The sequence below is a fragment of the Nannospalax galili genome, unplaced genomic scaffold (genome assembly GCF_000622305.1).
Source record: "Nannospalax galili isolate Female #2095 unplaced genomic scaffold, S.galili_v1.0 scaffold1454, whole genome shotgun sequence".
Lineage (NCBI taxonomy): Eukaryota > Metazoa > Chordata > Mammalia > Rodentia > Spalacidae > Nannospalax > Nannospalax galili.
This window is the reverse complement of record NW_008334056.1, coordinates 645,161-654,525: the sequence shown is the minus strand read 5'-3', so window position 1 is coordinate 654,525 and position 9,365 is coordinate 645,161.

The window sequence follows — 9,365 nt, the reverse complement described above, 5'->3', positions numbered from 1 at the left end:
TAACTTTTGTTGTAATTTGGAGGTTGAACGTCCATTAAAAAGCAATGGACTCAAAAGTTGGACCTAAGAAACCAAGGATCATTCTGAGGTAGATTCGGTTCTGAGCCCTCAATATCTTCGTATCCTCACTAATCCACCCATATAGTAAGTTTTACAAGTATTTGTTGATGCTGACGAAGAGTAGTTCATGTGATTTCAGTATATACACTAGAAGCATCTATGCATCAAATATTTTTCAAAGCTAATTCTTTTTATTGTTATTATTTTATGAGTATGCATGTATGGCCTGCGTGTATGTAAGAGCACCCAGGTCATGCAATGCCTGTGAAAGTCAGAAGAGGGTGTCAGATTCCTCTGCAAATGGAGTTGTAGATAGTTGTTAGTCGCCATGTGGGTGCTGGGAATTAAGCCCAGGTCCTCGGTAAGGCCAGCCAGTACTGTTAACCACTGAGCCATCTCTCTAGTCCCTCAAAACCAATTCTTGCTGCATTAACAGCTTTAGCTGGCTCACGAGATTTTGAGAAGTTGCATTATTCTTTTGGTGTGTTCAGTGTGACTCACTTGAAACTGCTTTTCTGAGCAAACTTCAAAATGTGCTGTGATACTATTATACCACATCCAATTTCTTTTCTATCTTTTTCTTTTTAACAATATCTTTTTTTGTCTTTTTGAGGCAGGGTCTCCCTGTAGCTGCAACTGGCCTGAATTCTCTATGGAGGCCAGGCTGGCCTTGAACTCACAGAGGTCTGCCTGCTTCTGCCTCCCGAGTGCTGGGATTAAAGGTGTACACCACCATACTCTTATTTCTTATTATTTTTATTTTATGTGTATGAACGAACATATTGCCTGTATGTATATAAGTGCATTTGTGTCATGCAGTGCCTGTGGAGGTCAGAAGAGGGCTTCAGAACCCCTGGAACTGGAGTTACAGACAGTTATTAGCTGCCATATAGGTGTTGGGAACCAAACCCCACTCCTCTGCAAGAGCAGCCAGTGCTCTTAACTGCTGAGCCATCTCTCCAACCCTCATCACTATTTTTTTTCAAGATTTATTATTTAGGTAATTATTTTGTGCATATGCATGCACATATACGTATGTGTCCATGTGTCTGCACACATGTATGTGGTTACACACTCAGAGGCCAGAAGAGAGCATCTGGTGTCTTCCTCTGTCACTCTCTGCCTATCCATTTGAGGCAGGATTTCACCCTAAACCCAGGCATTACATCTTGGCTGGGTTAAAGTCAGCAAGCCCCACTGATCCTCCAACCCCCTTGGAGAGGTGGTTACAGGAGTTTGTGTAGATGCTTGGCTTGTTTTATGGCTGCTGGGATTTGAATTCTGGTCCTCATAATTGTGCAGCAAGCACTCTTAACTACTGAGCCATCTCTACAATTCATATTCATTTTCTAAAAATCAAATTTACATTATATAGATAAACAAAATCTTGTGTTCTTATTAGAATATGCATCTTTCTAAAAGCTATTAAACTTCAGAACAGTATTTGTAGGTATTAACCAAAAATTCCTTAAAATATCTAAATTCTTGAATGGAAGAGATCAAGTTTATTTATATTGTATAAATGACCAGCCTGTCCTGTGCTTTGTAGAATCAGCGCTTGGATAAGACCACAAGGATCTAAGGGAAACTGTGACCTACAATATCCAAGCTGTTCTCAGCCCCTTTCTGAGACAGGAATTTGCCTTTCATTATAACCCTTCTAGCCTTATATGGCTCCAGAGGTGATTCAGTTGGTCAACTGGTTGAACTTGAGCAATAAGCTTTGGTTGTTAGGGGTTTTTTTTGCCATTTTGTTTTATTTTTTGAGACAGGGTCTCAGTATGTAACAGAAACTGGCTTTCAACTTACTATGTTACAAAGGTGGTCAACATTTCTTAATTTCTACAGCGAGTCAGGCAATTCCAATTTTTTTTTTCAGTCTGGGGAGAGAAGCATTGGAAACCAAAGCAGCATATAAGAAAGTATCTGAATAAAAATAATTATGGGGGCTGGAGAGATGGCTCAGCAGTTAAGAGCACTGGTTATTCTTGCAGAAGACTGGGGTTCAGATCCCAGCACCCACATGGCAGCTAATAACTGTTTGTAACTCCAGTTCCAGGGGATTCGACGGCCACTTCTGTCCTCCATGGGCATTGCACTACGCGGGAACACTTACCTACATGCAGGCAACACATGCATACACATAAAATAAAAATAAGAATAATAAATAGAAGTAACTATGCTGTCCACCTTGCAGCTTTAGGGGAGGGTGGCAGAAAACTTTGCCTACAAGAAGAGCCTGGATCATAAATACATAGGAAAATGTTCTGAGCAATTTAGTAAACTGCATGGAATTCTGGGCATTCAGGACTATAGGAGCACTATTCTTTGCTTTCTTTTTTCCTTTTTCCTTTCTTTTTATTTACTTTGAGCTACTTTCTCCTTCCACACTCAGGTGTTGACTACTTTTACAAACTCACAGTGACTGTTGGCTGGATCAGGACTTCCTGATTAGGTGTGACCTATCTGTTCCCTCCAGAATCCCTCTAGCCTGTAAATTCCCAAGAAAACAGGTGCCCCATCCATTTTGTTCATCCTCTCATTCAGATCTCTGAGTTCGTAGCCTCGTGTGGAGACCCCTAATAAGTACTACCCAAATAACTGAATAAAGGAATGGTATCCACAGCTAATGAGGAGCTAGTACAAGAGACAGATTAACTAAAGCAGTGATGTGATCTTTCCTTTCTTGGCTAGGTCCCCTAGAAACCTGTTTCTGGTAGCAATGGTGGCATGGATCAAAAGGAACTGGAGCTGTGGAGCTTTAAGGAGTGATTGGGATGGGATGGGGGATGGGGAGGGGCCTGACTAGGCTGACTGGGAATGGGGAGACAAAGAAGTGAGAGAAGTTGGAGATTATTTTTGGAGTTCTGCTTTTGTGTCTTTGATTAAAGTATGTGGGAGGGAGGACAGATTTTAGAGGTAGATTGAGTTCAAGTTTTGGACATATTGCCCTGAAGATGTCTATGGACAGCCCAATGGTGAGTCATTCACTGGGTGCTCTTCAGACTAGCTGGGTCTCAGAGTAGACATTACTGCTGTCTCTACAGTGTTGATTCCACTCCTTATTCAATGGGATTTGGAAACTGAACTCACTTCAAGGTAGGCCTGTTTGCTCTAAAAGTAGACTTACTTGCTAGTAACTGGTTCAGGAACTAATTCCTAATTGGTTCAGTGCGTGAACTAATTCCCATGAATGGGAAGCAAGATGTTTGCTGGGAGCTTCTTGGAAAGGCATGGTGTTTTCCTGGATTTGGATGGGGAAGCTTATAGTAGTGACAATCCTGATGGTTTTTCCACAGCCACTAAGACATCTACCTATGAGATGTGATCAACACTGCGGACTTCAGCACATTTCCTTGATGAGATTGCGGAACTTGTGCATCAGCACTTTGGAAGCTCATCCTACCTCTGGCTTATCTTTTACCTGAGCATGTTTGAATTCGTTGTATTATCTGGGTAAAGACTTTGCTATTGACAGTCGAACACCTAACTAAAACAGCTAGCGTTAGGGGATGGCCAGCTAAGGTGTCCACTAGATGTTAAAGAGATTACATGGGAAAATGGGATGGGGATGGAATTCTAGGACCCTTACACCTATGATTGCATCTAGAATTATGAATTCTAGTTTGATTTGAGATTATTTTAGGTCAAATTCAATCCTTCCAAGTCTGTCCTTCATTAACTAGTCTTCTTACTACAAATATTCTTTAAGTATTGTGTGTGGAATTGTCCTGACTATATTTCGTAAGTTAAGTGGCGAAGGGTTGGAGTACACCATATGGGCCAACTACGTTTGGACCTTTTCGTAGTTGTATATATCCTAGGGTTTTTCGTTCTACTAGGGTTAGGAAGGCTAAGTGTTCAGTCTCTATGCTGTATGACTGATTTGGAGTTAGTGAGCATATTTGTGTGTGATTGAAGTGTATACAATTATGGGACAAGCTCTTAAAAAATGGGCACAGAAATATTTGAAGTGTACAAACAGGAGGCTTTAGAGCTTCAGTGTGCATATTCTGCTTATTTCCAGGTGATTGTGTGGGATGAGTGGAAGAAAACATGTAATGTGTTAGGTGCACAGTAACTTCAATAAAGGCTAGCTGGCATGATTATGAATAATTTAAAATATAAAGTTATCTATTCAGATGTAATATTTGATTATGGAATGATACATATGTACTAACCAAATTTTTCTAATGCTGTTTAATGCTGTTCTTCACTTCTGAGTATCCCTGCCTTTCCCTCACTCTATCTACCAGAGCCCACTTAACCACTGGGTCTAACGGGCCCACTGCCTTGGGCTCCCAATACTTCCAGACCACATTAAAATTTGCACCCTTTTTTCTTAAACCAGTCTTACTATATAGCCTAGGTGGCCTTGAACTCATGGTCCTCCTGCCTCAGCCTACCAGACTGCTGGGATTACTGATATGCTCCATCATGCCCAGCCTCATTTCTCTTAAAATAATAATAGTAATAAGCTTGAAAGTTGAAAGTATTTTAATACGTATATTTACCATTATTCCAATGCAGTAGTAAAATCTAATTTTCAACATCAGTAAAATCTAATTTTTAACGTATTTTTATGGACGAAGAGATTGCAACAGCCAATGTTTCTCAGAACCACGACAGTCCGAATCCGCGGCTGTCTGCCCGGCCCTCCCCGGGAGGTGCTTTATTTCTCTTTGCATTGTTCTCTTGTTTGCCTTCACCCAACTCCTTTATCTTGGCCCTTATTATTCTCTTACCTCTGGTGTTTTCTGATCTTTATCCACATGACTCACTCATAAAATGAAAAAACCCAAACAACTGGTACTTCTCGAGCATTAGCGTTCCCCTGCGGTATAAACAGTTTAGTTTTTTATGTCTCAGTTTTCAGCAAGGACACACGCAATCCCTTTGAGAAGGGAAGACAGAAGAGTTTGTGTGGTGTCCACTGAAGCTGCAGTCTCCAGAGCCTGAATCCTGTGGAGGGCATGGCCGTTCTGTCTTCCCTGCATCCCTGTGAGTGCCCATCACACCTCGGGGGCTAACTGCTCTGTGAGAACTCTCCAGACAGAGAATGCCACTTCTTTTTTTGGATGCAATTCTGAGTGTCATGTGTGTATTAATTCTTGGACTCAAGCCAAGTTATTATGAGGGTGAGATGCAATCTTTTATTTTTAGGTCCTATTGGGTGGGGTTTGGGCTGTTCTTTTAGCATAGTAAGAGGTCGGTTTGGTTAATTTTAGATGGTCAAGTTTCCTATTACAAACCCTCCTTTAAAAACCACTTCTGAATGTTATCATTTATAGCTCACACTCCTGGACTTGTTCGAAGCATTCCTTGGTTCAAGAGGATTTCATGCTTAGGTAATTTTTGAGCTTTATTGTTTGCCCATTTACTTGCCTGATTTAGGATCCCTACTGCTTCTTAAATTTCACAAATAAAGGAGTAGAAGAAAAAAAAATAACACATACCCAAAACTTCCTCCTCCAACCACACTGTTGTCCCCAGTGAGGGATACGAAAAGAAATAAAGTGGCGAGTTTCCCATTTCATGACTGCCTTGAATTCTAAAGATTTCTTAAAACCATTTAAAGCAAAGCCTTGTGAATAATGTGCTGATCATTAAGACTGTAATCTCCAAACTCTCCGATAGAGTACAGGCCTCTGACTCACTATAAAAATTCACAGTTAATTTCCAGATGTTTACTCCCTGCGTGAAATTAAATTTTAGTGAACATTATAACTTACTTGGTTGCTTTTTTATAGAAGAACAACACTCAACAGACACGAGGGTAGTTTTTGCTTACTCCCCTGTACATATGTTTGCATTACAGACATCTTCACAAATATCTGTCATACTTAAACCCCTTCCTAATTTTAACCAGAGCTGAGAAAGATGAGCAGAGGGATGTAGTGGCTTGATCATTTCAATTCTGTCATTTGGGAGGAAATTGCCACAGAATTTGCATGACAGGATAGAAAACTGGTACAAATAAATTATTGGGTTTGTATTCACAGGCATGAAAAGAAGTCAGAAAAAGATTACAATGGATGGTAAAATTAAATCTTTGGGAGAATCAATATATCATGGTAAAACAGGATATGAGCCTGTCTTCTGATGTGTTAGGAGCTGGAATTATAAATTTGTGAAGATATGTGCATTGTATCAACTGGAATGTGGCAGTGTGATGTACAGCAGCTGGAAAAAACAGTGCCAGGTGACAAAGGGGACAGAGACTCACGCACACAAGAAAATACTTCAAAGTTACCTATCATGTAGGCATCATTAAAATATATTAATGAAAGAAGGAGCTGGTAAAATCATCACACACAGGGTCGTAAACGGAAGGGAAGCACTGAGAGAAGGAAAAATAATTTGACAAGAGGGAAAGGAAGAAGCATAATGCGAGCAAGCACCATTGTGGTGGTTTATAATGACCTGCTTCTCATGAAAAATGTATTACACTGAAAAGGAATGGTTTTCCCCTCCTTATGCTATTTTGATTTGCATGTCTACCACACACCAAGCCCACCGGGATGCAGCCGATGGATCCAGAGCCCCTAGAATGATCAGCTGGAGACTGCCATTCCAACAGACACCAAACACAGCATAAATAATTAAATACGGATGCAAGTCAAGTCACATTTATTGAGTGTGCCTTCCCAGAATACACATGCATTGGCATTTTGACAGAAAAGCAAAAACCCAAATGAACCACATGTGATTTGGGGGTAAGATGGTCTCCAAAAAGATAGATGCAGCGGTGTGGTAAGCATCAGTGTATTTTAATATAACAGACTTCTTGGTGAATCTACAGCAGCTTTAGAGTCCACAGACTTATGCCTAGGAAAGCACACATTTGTCTATGTGTACAAACAACATTTTCCTTCTGCCAGAAGGTTTAGAGACCTGAAGTCTAACCATGGATTGCCCAGTCTGAGCACTGAATTTAACGGAGATGTGAGTTTTAATAGGCCACAGTTAACTTTAGGAATTCTTGATATTATTGAATTTAACTAATGAGATAGGAATAGAAATCTTCCTTTTGTGAAAACTTTAATATATCATTTTAAATTTTTCAATGGATTTTTTTTTTGTTTATTTGTAAGCATGCTGCCATGGTCTAGAAAAAAAGTGTCTTATTAAAATCCGTGTAATGCAAGGACTAGAGGTACTTCAGTGGTTAAGAGCACTGACTGCTCTTACAGAGGACCCAGTTTTGGTCCCCAGCACCCACCTACAGCTAACAACTGTTCCTAACTTCAGTTCCAGGGGAGCTGATGCCCTCTTCTGGCTTCTGTGGACATTGCACACACAGATGCACTACATACATACAGGCAAAACACTTATACATAAAACAAAAATAAATCAATTAAAAAAATTTAAATGCAGGTAATGGGTAGGCAAGATGGCACAGTGAGTAAGGGTTCTTGTTGCCAAGCCTGAAGACCTGAGCTTGATGCTGGGACCCCAGATGGTGGAAAGAGAGAACCTACTCCCAAAAGTTGTCCTCTGAGTTCATGTGTCTTGGCTGGCACTCATGCACATACACACACAAGTAAATAAATATAATAAAAAATTTAAAATGCAGATGACACAAAAACTTTGAGGGGGTTGGATTGAAATGAAAATTTGGGTACTAAAGCTTTTAAAAATGGATCAAAGTTTCCAAATAATTACCTAGTACCAACTGAGAAGAAAAGATCAGCCCTTCTTTGGGGTGTTCGTTGTGACCTTGCAAATGGTGTCATGCCCAAGAAGCTTCCCTTCTTCTTTCTCCTTCTTAAGTCTCCTTTAAAAAAAAATCAAAACAAAAACCTGCCGTTCCTACCACAGGATTGTTTAGAATTACCTAGTTCTTAATATCTCCCTCCTTAAATACAAACGACTGACTTGAAAAACCCACAGAACATTATATACAATGAGGACTTCATTGGTCTTTCCTAGCTAGCTGTGATCACATAGGTGTCATGCACCACTAATTCCTAAATTGCCATTCTCGAATATAGCAACCTATGTCTTTGGATTTTTGTCAAATTAGTAAGTACTGTTTTGAAAAGACGATTAAAGAATTTTGGAAATTAAAAAAAAATGGATCAAAGATCTCAATGTGAAACCTGAAACTCTGAAACAGTTAGAAGAAAACATAGTCAGTACCCTACAAGATACAGGTGTTAGAAAGAACTTTCTAAAGTGAACTCCATTCATTCAATAATTAAGGACAGCAATTCACAACTAGGACCTTGTTAAACTAAAAAAACTTCTGTACAGCAAAGGAAGCAATCAACTGAGTGAAGAGAAGCCCAGAGAATGGGATAGAATCTTTGTCAGCTCTACACCTGATAGAGGATTAATATCCAGAATATACAAAGAACTCAAAAATAAAGGATCAAGAAAATAGATGACCCAATTAAAAAGTGGGTTATGGATCTGAATAGAGACCTCTCAAAAGAAGAAATAAAAATGGGTAAAAAAAAATTTAAGTGTTCAACATCCATTGCAATTAGGGAATTGCAATTTAAAATTACTGTAAGATTCCATCTTGCTGTAGTCAGAATGGCTAAGATCAAGAGAATAAATGACACCAAATGCTGGCGAGGATGTGGGGAAAGGGGAACCCTCATTCACTGCTTGTGGGGTTGCAAACTGGTGCATCTACTATGGAAACCAGTGTGGGGAACTTTCAAAAAAGTTCCACCATATGACTCAGCTACACCAACTCCTGGGCATTAGTTAAAACAGCCTAAATGTCCCTCAGCTGATGAATGGATAATGAAAATGTGGTAGTTAAACACAATGGAGTTCTACTGAGTTGTAAAGAAAAAACGAAATCATGAAATTTGCAGGTAAATGGATGGAACTGGAAAATATACTGAGTGATGCAAGCCAGATCCAGAAGAACAAATACCTGATGTTCCCTCTCAGTGGATCCTAGCTTCAAATCTTTAGATGTGATTATGTATTGGGAAGACACTGCAGAAGCCAAGAAAGTGGAAAGGGACCGTGGGGGAAGGGGGAAGAAGGAGTTCAAGAGAGAGGGATAGAGGATACAGGAGTTTTCAAGGGGAAATGAGAAAAATGGGTGGGGGGACTTTAACAGAGAAGGGGGTAGGGAGAGTAACACAGGGAAAGAGGGGAGAAGGAGCGAGAAATAATACTAAAGATGTTTGAATAACCATAAGAAAATATTATTTCATAAGATTACTAAAAAATACACATAGCAGGGCATGGTGGCACAAGCCTTTAATTTCAGCACTCAGGATGCAGAGGCAGGTGAATCTCGGTGAGTTTGAGGCCAGCCTGATCTACAGAGTGAGTTC